Genomic DNA, 16,105 nt, shown 5'->3' on the forward strand with positions numbered 1-16,105 from the left:
TAACCATCCAAAAAGCAGTCCACAAGCCGGACTGTTATAGCAAAAAAATCGTCTTTATTTGAATTTTGCCAAAAATAGCAAAATCCCGAAAATCACTCTAAATTGAAATTCGAAATAAAATAAGCAATCTCCCAAAAATCCGGTCTAAATCGGATTTAAATTGACTTCCTAATTAACAATCGAAATATTACCATAAATAGTAAAAAATAACTAAATCTAGTGATTCGGAGGGGAAAACGGCAGAATTTGAGGTTGAAAAAAATGTCACATGGAGCATAGCTCGATGTGGAAAGCGTGCGCGTCGAAAAGAGCTTTCCGGATTGGGGTCTTATGCGCGATTCTGACACATGTAGCCAAAGTTATGGCCAAAAGACTGAGACATACTCAAAACGACCCCAATGAGGAACATGTCACAATCAATTCCCGCCTTTGCGCTGATCTGCCAACTCATGGTATCTCAGCGCCATCAACGTGCAATCTGACAGCTCAGCATCATCTGTCTCGGATCCCCCTGCATCATTAATCTTGCTGATAATGGGTTTTCTTCAAATTCCCCGTCGGTGGCTCATTCCATCAATGGGAGAAAGCAGGGTGAGAAGAGAATATCGATTTCTTATTGTTTTTTTAACAATTCCAATATGAAAAAAAAATATGGGTTTCTTGCAAAATGATATGGAAGTTCCAATTTTGCTTCATGTTAAAAGAATCCATTAAGTTTTATGATGTTCTCAATCTGTTTTTCTATATGTAGGACCGACTCATATGGATGCCATCCAGGAAATTGAGATGAGCAGTGATGGAATTTCAAAAGAAGGAATGAAGGAATCTGCTGATAGACACTTTAAACAGCTCCATTACATGTTTTGGATCATGTAAAGATCAATGTGGAGCTTGAAACTCCTATAGAAACACTAAGAAGTGTAATCAAAAGTTCGAACTCGGATTTGTCGTTCAGCAGGCAAGAGCCGAGGACTGCAGAGGAAAAAGTCTCTCAAGCTTTCATCGAATTCTATGGAAAGATTTGGCTTTTGAAAAGCTACTGGTACCATACCTTCCTCCTTTCTTCATTTAGAAAACTATAAACAAATGAAAATCTGTCTATTTTTATAGTTAATCATCTCTGTATTTGCTTCTTCAGGTTCTTGAATCAGTTGGTATTTTCCAAGATCATGAAGAAATATGACAAGGTCTAATCCTTTTTCACTTTCTATATCACAATCAACTAAAATTAACGAGGATCATGGCTTATTTGTATTGATTTTCTGGTTCATCCTAGTATAGGTCTCATGGCAAAATGTGTTGAAAGCTTACTTGCAAATGGTGGACAAAGCTTATTCGGCAGTTCTGATGAGGTTATTAGTGGCGAATAGGAACCTGTTTACCTCAGTTCAATTGAATTTCTCTTTGTCCCTAAATTTGCTCATTTCAATGACTGGTTACTAAGCTTTTGCAAGGGGTTGAGGAGACTTATGTTAAACACTTTGCTAATGGAAATCATAGAAAGGGACCGAAAGCTCTAAGGACGCAAGCTAAGAAAGAAAGACATAGAATTACATTTCTCTATGGTAAAGAGTTTGCCTCATTTCAAAGCATCTTTCTAGAACAAATTATTACAGATTATATCAGTTTATCTAACTTTGTCTGAAGAAAAAAGGGGTTTCTTAGAGCTGTTGAGTTTGCATCTCATTTACTTGTTTTTACCTGATAGTTTCTCTTCACTTTCAGGTTTCTTTTCTGGTTGCTCCATTGCACTTATAGTGACAATTATTGTCAATATACATGCTAGAAATATTCTTAAGAGTCAGGGAAGAGGAAAATACATGGTCAACGTATTTCCACTTTGCAGGTAAGAGTCTTTGTTGCTCGGGCTCTTTCTGTTTTTTTATTGAAGTATCCTTGTTGCACATTTCCAAACATAGATATAAGGGTACGACCCTTCAAATATATGAAAAAAACTTATAAAAAAGCAAGCATACCCACATCGAACGCTTAGACCGGAATTCAAGTAGTATAGGGTCATTCTTGAACTAAAGGGTTCCTACTGAACTCAGTGAAAATATTGATGTTTCTGGTTCATTTTTTTTTGCAGCCTGTATGGTTACATTGTCTTGCACATGCTCATGTGTGTTGGAAACATATTATTTTTGAAGCGTTCATATTCGGGTTTAAGCAAGGAACGGAGTTGGGATATAGAGAAGTACTTCTTCTTAGCAGCGATCTTTCACTGCTTGCATTAGCTGGTGTGATTTCACATTTGGATATGGAGATTGACCCAAGAACTAAAAGCTTCAGAACTTTGACTGAACTAATTCCACTCTTGCTCATTGCAAGTCCAATTTAAAGCACAGTCAGTTTTCCTTTAGTTTCTCTCTATGATACTCATATTCGGGTTTAAGTGTGGTATATGAGTTATGTTCTCCAACTTTTCAATTTTCTTAAAGCATCCATGTTGGATACTTGTGTCCAATGCATGCCGGTAATGAGTCCCAGCGACGTAGTTCTCTACTAAGATTTTCTCATTGAAATGCTATTTAAAAATGAACTTCTGGTTTGAAAAGCCTTTCTGTGCCATGCTCACTGTTATTCCTATTTTGCACGTTGTCCTTTCAATAACATTCTGCTCTTTTAATATCATATACCGTTCTAGTCGATTCTTTTTTATCAGATGTGCATTTCACAATGTTTGTGCAGCTCTTTACAAGGTAACAAGCCTTCAAATAAAATGATTATCTTATATGAATTTCGTACACTGGCGGTGGAGTTCTTTAATTCCACAAGTGGGGTTAAGAAACCACCATATATGAGAAAAGAAGTGCAATAAGAAGGATATTAATCTCCATATTCCATCATGTAGGTCACTCTCCCATGGCAGATCAGCTTACTAGCCAGGTTCGATATTCAAGCCAACCTATATTATTCCGACTCTTTATTTTTCTTGAAATATTTGTATCATATACCCTTGTTCGTATACATATTTAGACATGAGTACATGGACTCTAAAACAATGCCTTCTGATGGAAAAACAAATGCACCGAAAGTGCATTTGCATTGGATTGTTAGGCACAGAAAGTGGTGTAGTTTTTGTTGATTTTTAGGTTTGGGTAAAATCTTAAATTTAGTCATTGTAATTTAGGGTATTTACAAACTAGTCCTTAAGCTTCAACTATAAATACCCTAGCTTATTTGGCTTCAAAACCATCCCAAATCATTCTAGCTTTCTCCCAACACTAGAGAGTTTCTTGAGAGTTGTTTTTCTCCTTTTTATCAAGAGAGAATTATCATTGTTTTCTCCTTGATAGATCGAGAGAAGTTGTAATTCATATTTTCTCATAGTGAAATTCTTCTACCGTTGCCCGTAGTTTTTACCCTATATTATTTAGGGGTTTTCCACGTAAATTTTGTGTCTATTTTATCTTCATTTTTATTTTCTCAAATTATCAGTTGCGATTTTGCTCTATGCGATAGCCGTCTTTCGCAACAATTAGTATCCGAGCCAGATTTGAGTGTGTAATATCTGCTTATTGTCTTTGTGGTTGCCACCAAAAGGTGGATCCTCTAACATAAGAAAGTAAGAAGATATTACCCATTCTTTGAAGGTTCCAGAGAACTATTCACGATAGTGAAATAGTGGGAGTTATCCGTAATAGAAGCTATGGCAACAAAATTTGATATTGAAAAGTTCAATGGGAGAAATTTCTCATTGTGGAAATTGAATATGAAGACCATCATGAGGAAAGACGGTTGTCTAACAGCTATCAGTGAAAGGCTAGTAGATTTCACATATGAAAATAAATGGATCGATATGGACGGGAATGCTATGACAAACTTTCATCTAGCATTAGCAGATGAAGTATTGTCAAGCATCAAGGAGAATAAGACAGCTAAGGAGATCTGGGATAATCTCACCAAACTGTACGAGGCCACATCGCTGCACAATAAAATTTTCCTTAAGAGAAAATTGTACACTCTCCGTATGCAGAATCTACTTCAATGACGGAACACTTAAATACACTGAACACTTTATTTTCTCAGCTTACATCCTTAAGCTGTAAAATATGAGAACAAGAACGTGTTGAACTTCTACTTCAAAGTCTACAAGATTCATATGATCAACTCATCATCAACTTGACAAACAGTAATGTCACCAGTCTAGTCTTTGATGACGTTGCAGCTGCTGTTCTACAAGAAGAAAATCGGCGCAAGAACAAGGAAGACATACAAGTAAATCTGCAACAAGCAGAAGCGTTGACAACGATGAAAGGAAGATCAACAGAACGTGGCCAAAGCAGCAGTCACAAATATGATAGATCGAAGTTGAGAAGCAAGAAGAATTTAAAGTGTTACAACAGTGGAAAGAAGGGTCACTTGAAGAAGGATTGTTGGAGTCTAAATAAAAACTCCAATCCACAAGGCAATACCGCAAACACTTCAGATGATGGAGATGTTCTATGTTGTGAAACGTCAACCACCGTGGAAGGTAGAAAACGATTTGCAGATATATGGCTCATTGATTCGGGAGCAACATATCACATGACCTTAAGAAGAGAATGATTCCATCATTATGAACCTGTCTCAAGAGGATCTGTGTATAGTTGCAATGATCATGCCTTAGAGATCGTTGGCGTTTGAACCATCAATTTGAAGATGTATGATGGAACAATTAAAGTTGTTCAAGATGTGCGACACATGAAAGGCCTGAAGAAAAATTTATTATCCTATGGATTGTTGGATAATAATGCAAGCAAGATTGAAACACAAAGAGGAATCATGAAGGTGTTCCGTGGAGCGCTTGTGGTGATGAAAGGCGAAAAGATAGCAGCAAATTTGTACACATGTTGGACACACTTTGCTAGAAGCAGAAGCCTCTGTTGCCTCATGTAGTTCAGATTCTGCAATACTATGACATCAGAAACTTGGACACATGTTGGAATAAGGAATGAAAGTCCTTGTGGAACAAAAGCTACTTTTAGGCTTAACAAGGGTATCACTTTCTTTGTGTGAGCATTGCATAACAAGTAAGCAGCACCGGTTGAAATTCAACACATCAAAATCTAGAGGAAAACGTGTTCTAGAATTGGTTCACTCTGGCGTATGGCAAGCACCAGTTACATCCCTAGGCGGAGCAAAATATTTTGTCTCATTTATTGATGACTACCCCAGGAGATGTTGGGTGTACCCTATTAAAAAGAAGTCAGACGTGTTTTCAACTTTCAAAAACTTCAAAGCGCGGGTGGAACTTGATTTTGGAAATAAGATCAAGTGTTTCAGAACAGATAATGGAGGAGAATACACAAGCGAATAATTTGATGACTTTTGCAGGAAAGAAGGCATCAAAAGACAGTTCATAGTGGCGAATACTCCTCAACAAAATGGAGTGGCAGAGCGGATGAACAGAACCTTGTTAGAAAGAACAAGAGCAATGTTGAGGGATGCAGGCCTAGAAAAATCATTCTGGGCAGAAGCAGTCAATACCGCTTGTTATTTGGTGAATCGAGCTCCATCAACTGCAATAGAGCTGAAGACACCAATGAAGATGTGGACTGGTAAACCAGCTGATTATTCAAACCTCAATGTATTTGGAAGTATTGTGTACGTGATGTACAACTCCCAAGAAATTTCAAAACTGGATCCAAAATCCAGGTGTAACATCCTCAATACCAGGTTAGTGACCAAATTGTAAAGTTTCAGAAATTGGTGATTAAAGTAGGATAATTGAATAGTTTAATGATTTATTGGAAATATGATGAAGGTTATTTAGTAATTATTGAATGAATTAAAGGGTAAAATAGTCAATTGACAAGTAAGATTTTTATATTCATTTTATAAGATAAGGAACCACGTGGGAAATGAGAGAATTATCCAGAGTTTTCTTTCTTTTTCTTCCTCCTCCCGTATCTACAAGCTCAAAGGTGAGTTTCTTTGTTTATGGATTAATTGTTGATTTTAAGGTTGGGTTTTAATTATTAGATGATAACTAAGCTTAAGGAAAGCTTTAGTTATCTTAAAATCAAAGTATGATGGAGTTAGGAGGGATTAAAGATTTGAGGTTCTTGGGTGAAATCTTGAAATAAAATTCATAACTAGAGTTGGAAGTTAAATTTGACTTGTCAAGGGTCTAATTAAGAAGTTAGAAGCCATAGAATTGGAATTAAAACATATTGTAAAGTTGGTTTAATTCTTGAGTTACATATGAGGAATAGAATTTTGAAGTTAAAGATGGTTTATATGGATATAAATTGGTTTAAGCATGTGTATATAAGTTGAGAACATGGAAGGGGATGAAAGATGAAGCATTTGAGTTGATTTGAGTGAATTTTCGGGCTTAAAAATGAATTATGGGCTATGTGCATCGCTTCACATTCAATGTGCACCGATGCATCAAGAGTAAATTTCCAGAAATTGTTCAGTGTGTATCGATGCATAGGAAGTGCATCGATGCACCCCTTAAAAATGGAAACATCGAATGCAATTAATGAATCAATGCATAAGGAGTGCATCGATGCACATGTTAAGGGATGCATCGATACACTGTAGAATGCATCGATGCACTTCAAGGGGAAATTGAAATAGACATTTATTTTGGTCTAAGAAATGATAGATTAGAGTATATCAATTAAATACTGATATGTATCAATGTATGATTATGTAGATATCGAACATGAACAAGTTCCAGAACGATTAACAATTTAAGATTCGATCGAAATTGAGGAAATCATAAAAGTGGATTGGAACTTAGTGAGGCCAAAGTGAGTGCATATTATTAGATTGTGCATATTATTATATGGAAATTAGACTTGTGATAAGTCTGTTTCCAATATTTTATGTTTGCATGAATAGAAGCATGATTAAGTTTGTATTATGTGTATATGCTTTGTTCATATTATATGTTATGAGATGTGAATTTATATGATATGGGTTATATGGGAACAAAATATGTAACTATATGTGAACCTTATGAGCTATATGAATATGTGAAATAAGTTAAAAGGGCACAAATCATGTATAATAGTAAATGTTGTATGTGATAATCATAGAAAGAAAATAAGTTAAGTGATCATGAACATGTAAATATATGTTTAGATGAAGATATAATAGCAAAACATAAATTACATAAGTCAAGTTTATGGAAACTATTATAATTTACTTATAGTATTAAATGAAAAGTGAGATAAACTAACTAGCATTGATTTATAGGACAATATGAAAATAGAATATCAATTAGGAGATTTGTACATAAATAATGATAATCATATGAGAGATAAGTTGTATGAGAAAGATTGATGTGCTTAGATGAGCTATGATATAGAAATTACATGGTAAAGATTTATGAAGTCATAGGAAAAGGTTATAAGAGTAATGTAAACTTGAATTAAGAGAATATAAGAAATTTGTATATAAATGAATTTATATAAGTGATATATGTTAGTATGCTACAATATATGTTATAGGATCTATGTAAGCATAAGAGAACAAAATATGAGCTAGGGGTTATGAATATAAATGATGATATGATTATGTACAATAAATTAGGAAATTATGATCTAGGTGTTTATATGTTTATAAAAAGATATAAGAACAATATATAAGCTACAAAATAGGAACTGTGGGATTTTAATGCTATATAACATTATCTATGTGATTAAGTACAAATGTGATATCCATATATGACAATGATTTGTGAAATTGTATGAAAATGTGATATGATATACGAGATAATAATTCATGTGAATTATATGGAAGTGATTTGTGTGTACATGTCTGATATGTCTTACATGATATGTATGATTCCACAAGAAATGACATGAGCTATATGATTACATGATTATAAGAGATCAGACATGCGATAAGAGATAAATGTTATGAATGTGTGAATATGAAATGACATAGATAATAATGCCCATATTATGTGTCATGAGAACTAGGGGTATAGTTGGCATGCCAAGAGTCGAGGGTCTACGCGGTCCTTCGGGACATATATGTATTCCTTAGAACATGTGCGATGTCTTTTAAGACACATACTTGATCCTTTGTATATGTATATGATTCTTAAGGAATTTTCTACGTGGTCCTTAGGGACATTTTATATGGCACTTCGGTGTAGTTCTACGCGGCACTTCGGTGCAATTTTACGTGGCACTTAGGTGCATTTATACGAGCTGTGGTGATAGCATTTGTGCACAAACTCTATAGACTCACATATCCATAATTCTCACATGTGTACATGGGCTAATAAAGAAATAACAACAAACATATTACATGTGACTTGTATGCTTTTATGCTATGAATTGTATTATATGATTTATGTGATTAAATGTGGATTGTATGATTAAATGAGTAAAATGTCGGTTAAAATGCTAGGTATAAGAGAATATGTACGAAGTGAGATAAATAATAATGATATTGATAATGAAATGAGGCTAATGATGGAAATAATGAGTATATGTGTGTATATATGTTCTTACATGTAATGATATATTGCATATGTGTTATAGGGATTTGTTAGATGAATAAGGGTATGTGTGATAGCAGTAATAGTTCATGCATGATTACAAGTTATAGTTTACATTATATATTTAATTACCTCACTAAGTCATAGACTTAGCGTGTGATTGTTTCACACGTAGGTTACAGAAGTAGGAAGAAAAGTGAAGAAAAGCAAAAAAGGTCAGTATCTCTCTTACAAAGATTTCAGATCAGAAAATAGATGATTAAATGTGTTTGGTTAATTTGAATATAGTTGGCATGTACTAATTGATTGAGTTGAATATGCTCTGATCGATTTTGGTTATTTTGGTCAATTTATGTAAATAAACCGTTTTTATTTTAATGAAAGTTTTAAATTTTCTTTAAATTTTGCCCAGAGTCAAAGTTTGAAAAGAAAATGTGACACCTCAGAATCGTATTCGGGTCGGGTACATGTTGGGGGTGTTACACCAGGAAATGCAAATTCTTGGGGTATGCTGATGGAGTAAAGGGGTATCGCTTGTGGGATCCTATTGCCCGCAAAGTGATCATCAGTAGGGAAGTTATCTTTGTAGAAGATAAACTACAAATAAAAGAAGACGATGATAGCGCTGAAAAGTCAGAGACTACATAGATACATGTGGAAAATGAGTTTGAATAAGGAGATTCTTCTGAAGCAGAACCAACATATGATGAACAAGAACCAGAGAGTTCTGAAGCTCCAACAACTCGTCAATCAAATTGTGTGAGAAGACGTCCCAATTGACACTCAGATTATGTTATATAAGGTAATATTGTATACTGCCTTTTAGCAGAGGATGGTGAGCCATCAATATACCAGGAGGCAATAAACAGCTCAGATGTTTCACTGTGGATGATGACGATACAAGAAGAAATTGAAGCCCTTCATAAAAATAATACATGAGACATTGTGCCACTACTACAAGGAAGGAAGCCAATTGATAACAAATGGTCTTCAAAATCAAGTGAAATGGTGACGATCAAGTTGAGAGGTATCGTGCAAGACTGGTGGTCAAAGGATATGCTAAAAAAGAAGGTATTGATTTCAATGAAATATTTTCTCCTGTGGTTCGACTAACAACAGTTCGAGTAGTCTTGGCAATGTGTCCTACATTGAACTTACATCTAGAGCAGCTAGATGTTAAAACAACTTTTCTTCATGAAAATCTTGAAGAAAAGATTTATATGCTCCAACTTGAAGGTTTTGAAGAAGACGAAAAGAAGAACTTGGATTGCAGGTTGAACAAATCTGTGTACGGTCTAAAGCAGGCGTCGAGGTTTTGGTATAAGAGATTTGATTATTTCATTATGTGCCTTGGATATAACAGACTTAATGCAGACCGGGTGCTTATTTCAAGAGGTCTGGTGATAACGATTTTGTTATATTGATGTTGTATGTGGATGATGTTAGGATTTTCAGAAGCTCAAAACGACAACCAGAACGATTTGCAAAGAGGGGTTGGAACGGTTTTGTGTTTAGGGAGTAAGGAGATTGAAAGATAGAAAATTGCACAGCGATTTAGAGTGGTTCGACTTTCTCAACCAAAGTCTGCATCCACTACCTTAGCTCCTCACCAAGGATTTTCCAACAAATTCACTAATTTGTTCTTTCTTTTGAGGACAAAGAGATAACCTTACAACTCCCTAGTTTTTCGGGCTAAACTAGAACCTTTCCCTAGCTTTTACACGAGATAAGCTAGAACCTTTCCCCTTTACAATAGGATAAAAGATGTAAACAAGAAAACCTCTCTAAGGTAGGTGTTTACAAGATTGAGCTCACAAGAACAAAATATTTACAAGAGAAAGATGAAATAAGAATAAAAAACTCTTCTCTTGTGTTTGATTACTTGGATAGTTGTTCTCTTTTTTCTTCAAGTGTCCTTAGCTTGTATTTATAGCTTGGAATGTGTTTGAAGTCATATCTAGCAGTTGGGGATGTTTTGGAGCCGTTTGAGAATGATTTTTCTGCAAAAATAGGCTGCCCAGAATGGGGGGAATCGGTACCCCTTCATAGGGAATCGATACCCCTTCATAATATTCAAATATTATGACCGTTGGGCTGATGAACAGTGAGGGAATCGGTACCCCCTTGGGGGGAATCGGTTCCCCTTTTACATACTGGAATTTTTGAGCCTCGGGGTATTGTTCAAACAGTGATTTACTGTTCAAATAGTAATTTTCTGTTCAAATAGTAAATTACTATTCATAAAAACATTTTTGTGCTCAATTTTAAATTAAAAGAACTTTGAATTATTTTTTTTAAATTTTGAATAAATTCAATTAAGTCCAAATACATTTTGTAAATTCAATTCAAGTCCAAAAACCATTTTGCCTTAAATTGTTATATCGAAACATAGTTCAACAATCTCCCCCTTTTTGATATAACAAAACATTTGAAAAATTGTTTTTGGCAAAACTCCCCCTTAATAAAATGTTTAATGAAAAAGATACTAGTTGTTGGAAAACATATGAAAATGTTAAGCTCCCCCTTTTTCATTAAGAAATTGAATTTTTCAAACTAAACTTCTCCCCCTTTTTGTTATATCAAAAATAATTCGATCTTTGAAGTTTAAAATAACTTTGGAGAGTAAGTAGTAAATTTTACATTTAAAAATCATTTGAAAAATCAAAGCTCCCCCTCAATAAATGTATTCCAAACAAAATTAAGCTTTTAAGATCTTGACACTTAAACAAAATATTGAATTTCTAAAAAGAATAACAAACATGTTTGTAGCACATGAAATTCAATATATCAAAGTCTAAAATACTTTATGCAATACCAATTGTTGAAACTTGATATTAATACCAATTGCTAAAATTAAGTGCATTTGCATAAAGTTTTCCAAAAATGTTATGCAATTTTAAAAATTTGATATCAATTGCTAGAGAGATATCATTTTCATTTAGACCACATGCATAAACATTCAAATTTAGGCCAAAAATTAAAATTTATAAAATCAAAGTATTTTGAAATTTGATATCAATTGTTAGAGAGATATCATTAGCATTTAAAACCAATTTTGACCAAAATTCATTATGATGAACTAAAAATTCTCAAAAATAAATGTTCATCATAATCATCTTTTCAACATACATGAGATTAAAACAATGATGCATGATCATTTAAAACCAAAACTCATGCATGCTTAAAATCAAATGAGCAACCAAATAACCTAAATTAAAAGCATTAAGCTCAGAGGTTACCCATTCCTTTTTCATGTGTGGCTAGAGCATCTTGAATATCATCACTCCCATCATCATTGCTCCCACACACCTACAAGAGATATTTAAGTAGATTTTGGTATCCAAATTGCTTTGGATCCTTGGACGTTAGTTTCAATGCCCCTTGTTCCTTTCGGAACCCATACTTGCCTAATTTTAAAACGTTTTCCTTTCTTCAAAGGACAAGTATGTTCCAAATGACCATGATAATGACAATGTGAGCATATTGTCATTATTGAACTAAATGAATTATTTAAAATGATTTCTTTTTCTTTTGTTAAGCATTCAAGCTTAACTTTTAAATCATAATTTTGTTTTTCAAAACTATCAATTTTTATTTTTGAAAGCTCTATATCCTTTTTCAAAATTTCATTTTGGCTTTCAAAATTTATTTTTGTTTTCAAAAGAAAATCGTTTTCAATTTTAAAATTTGAAATCATTTTCTTATATTTGGAGTTCATGGTCTCAAACTCCGAATATAACCTATTAAAAGCATCTTGTAACTCATCAAATGTATATGAATTAAGTTCATTTGAGTTAGAAGATATCTCGGGCTCTTCATAAGCCATTAGAGACACCACCTTTGTTGGTTCTTCTTTCTTGTTTCCATGGATTTCCTCGAGCTTATTCCAAAGCTCCTTGGCACTTGAACATGAAGAAACCCCTTCATAGATTTCAGGACCAAATGCACAAAACAACATGTGCATGGCCTTGGCATTAAGTTGAGCTTTCTTCCGTTCTTTGTCACTCCGCTTCTTCTCCTTCTTCTTTGGAGAAGAGTAGCTATTCTCGATTATCTCCCATACATCAAGATAATCGGATTGGATGAATACCTTCATTAATTTCTTCCAATGATGATAGTTGTCTCCATTGAAGTATGGAGGCTTGTCCGTTGGTAGGGAGTCTTCCATGTGGAACGAGTCGGAGGTGGAAGCCATCTTCTCGGTTGTGTCAGGAATTGGTAGAGCTTCTTCTAGGATCGTCTCAAGGTGGTTAAACCTTCTTAACGAGTTAGGCTTTGATACCAATTGTTAGGATTTTCAGAAGCTCGAAACGACAACCGGAACGATTTGCAAAGAGGGGTTGGAACGGTTTTGTGTTTAGGGAGTAAGGAGATTGAAAGATAGAAAATTGCACAGCGATTTAGAGTGGTTCGACTTTCTCAACCAAAGTCTACATCCACTACCTTAGCTCCTCACCAAGGATTTTCCAACAAATTCACTAATTTGTTCTTTCTTTTGAGGACAAAGAGATAACCTTACAACTCCCTAGTTTTTCGGGCTAAACTAGAACATTTCCCTAGCTTTTACACGGGATAAGCTAGAACCTTTCCCCTTTACAATAGGATAAAAGATGTAAACAAGAAAACCTCTCTAAGGTAGGTGTTTACAAGATTGAGCTCACAAGAACAAAATATTTACAAGAGAAAGATGAAATAAGAATAAAAAACTCTTTTCTTTTGTTTGATTACTTGGATAGTTGTTCTCTTTTTTTCTTCAAGTGTCCTTAGCTTGTATTTATAGCTTAGAATGTGTTTGAAGTCATATCTAGCCGTTGGGGATGTTTTGGAGCCATTTGGGAATGATTTTTCTGCAAAAATAGGCTGCCCAGAATGGGGGGAATCGGTACCCCTTCATAGGGAATCGATAGCCCTTCATAATATTCAAATATTATGACCGTTGTGCTGATGAACAGTGAGGGAATCGGTACCCCCTTGGGGGGAATCGGTTCCCCTTTTACATACTGGAATTTTTGAGCCTCGGGGTATTGTTCAAACAGTGATTTACTGTTCAAATAGTAATTTTCTGTTCAAATAGTAAATTACTATTCATAAAAATATTTTTGTGCTCAATTTTAAATTAAAAGAACTTTGAATTATTTTTGTAAATTTTGAATAAATTCAATTAAGTCCAAATACATTTTGTAAATTCAATTCAAGTCCAAAAACCATTTTGCCTTAAATTGTTATATCGAAACATAGTTCAACAGATGACATGTTGGTTGCAGGACCCAACAAAGATCATATTGAAGAATTGAAGGCACAACTGGCTAGGGAATTTTAAATGAAGGACTTGGGATCAGCAAACAAGATTCTAGGGATGCAAATTCACCGAGACAGAAGTAATAGGAAGATTTGGCTATCACAAAAGAATTACTTGAAGAAGATTTTGTCACGATTTAGCATGCAAGATTGTAAGCCAATTTCTACCCCTCTTCCTATTAACTTCAAATTATCCTCCAATATGAGTCCTAGCAGTGAAGAAGAGAGGATGGAGATGTCTCGAGTACCATATGCATCAGCAGTGGGAAGTTTAATATTCGCTATGATATGCACAAGACCAGACATTGCACAAGCAGTAGGAGTGGTTAGTCGGTACATGGCAAATCTAGGCAAAGAGCATTGAAATACAGTAAAGAGGATCCTGAGATACATCAAAGGGACCTCAAATGTTGCATTATGTTACGGAGGATCAAACTTACTTATCAATGGGTATGTCGATTCTGGCTATGCAGGGGATTTGGATAAAAGCAAATCTACTACAGGATATGTGTTCAAAATTGATGGTGAAGCTGTAAGCTGGGTTTCAAAATTGCAGTCAGTTGTGGTTACATCCACAACAGAGGCAGAATATGTAGCAGCTACACAAGCCAGTAAATAAGCAATTTGGTTGAAGATGCTATTGGAGGAGCTTGGGCACAATCAAAAGTATGTCTCTCTATTTTGTGACAGTCAAAGCGCCTTGCATTTAGCAAAGAATCCAACATTTCATTCAAGGACAAAATACATACGAGTTCAATACCATTTCACTCGTGAAAAGATGGAAGAAGGGACGATAGATATGCAGAAGATCCATACCAAAGACAACGTAACATATTTTTTGACGAAGGCGATCAATGCTGATAAATTTACTTGGTGTCGATCCTCTTGTGGCCTGTCAGAAACGTAAGCAACATGAAGGTACAAGGTAGAAAGAATGGTGTGAATATATGATTGTTCCAATCAAATCTTCAAGTGGGAGATTGTTGGAAAAACAAATGCACCAAAAGTGCATTGGATTGTTAGGCACCGAAAGTGGTCAGTTTTTGTTATTTTTAGGTATAGGTAAAACCTCAAATTTAGTCATTGTAATTTAGGATATTTACAAACTAGTCCTTAAGCTTCAACTATAAATACCCTAGCTCATTTGGCTTCAAAACCATCCCAAATCATTCTAGCTTTCTCTCAACACTAGAGAGTTTCTTGAGAGTTGTTTTTCTCCTTTTTATCAAGAGAGAATTATCATTGTTTTCTCCTTGGTAGATCGAGAGATGTTGTAATTCATATTTTCTCATAGTGAAATTCTTTTACCGTTGCCCGTGGTTTTTACCCTATATTATTTAGGGGTTTTCCACGTAAATTTTGTATCTATTTTATCTTCATTTTTATTTTCTCAAACTATCAGTTGCGATTTTGCTATATCTGATAGCCGTCTTCCATAACACCTTCAACCTGGTTTGTTTTCTGATAAAATCCATTGATACTCCATACTAGGTTCAAGAAATTAGAAGTTTGGAGTTCTACATCTGCTACTATGGTTGGGGAAACTTCAGAGTGAGATCAAATACCTGTGAGGAAAGTGAAGTTTATGAAACTTTACATAGTGGTTTCCATTATTCCATATTGGATCCGTTTCATTTAGGTAAATCAAAACTCTCTTTTGTTCTGACTCTCCATTCTCTTGAAGCATCTGCATTAAACATTAGTATCCGGTGTAAATGTGGATACGAGTATTGAGATATAACCGTCCAAATACATTATAAAGGAACCTCAAAAAAACTTGGACAAACCCTGCATCCAACACTCAAACCCAAGTTGTTCTTTCATCATGTAACTTGTTCTAGGTTTTCTTTAATGATGTTTTATATTTATCTTTGTTAGTGTCTTAGACGTTTGTTTGAAGAAAAAGATGTCACACATGGTCTCAATGGTCTAAAATACTTCTCAACAATAGTTGCGATTGCGACTAGAACGATTTATCAACACCATGCTGAGAAAACTACAACTTGGTTAGTCTTGGCTGCTGGAACTTCTGGCATTGCAACAATGGCTAGCTTATACTGGGACATCGTCATAGATTGGGGTCTTCTTAACAGGAATTCAACCAACCCTTGGTTCCGAGATAAGCTTATTGTACCACACAAAGGGGTGTATTTCGTAGCCATGGTAAGAGTTCATGTTACTTGTTTCCCCCATTTTCAATATCGTTCATTCTCGGTTTTTGATGGTGTATCAACAACATTTTGAAAGCAATGAATTAATGTCAGACATTTCTGCAACAACATTGTACTTGTTTTTCCTTTTGATTCTCTCCATTTACAGCAAAAAAATATTATACAATTAAACAAGATAACAAATAAA

The 16,105-nt window shown here is 34.7% G+C and overlaps 1 pseudogene; it reads left to right on the forward strand.

Moving 5' to 3' along the window:
• The first annotated feature begins 521 nt into the window (after positions 1–521).
• On the forward strand, positions 522–15,991 carry LOC120140325 (annotated as a pseudogene).
• Positions 15,992–16,105: the final 114 nt, after the last annotated feature.

The sequence above is a fragment of the Hibiscus syriacus genome, unplaced genomic scaffold (genome assembly GCF_006381635.1).
Source record: "Hibiscus syriacus cultivar Baekdansim isolate YM2019G1 unplaced genomic scaffold, ASM638163v2 tig00110783_pilon, whole genome shotgun sequence".
NCBI lineage: Eukaryota > Viridiplantae > Streptophyta > Magnoliopsida > Malvales > Malvaceae > Hibiscus > Hibiscus syriacus.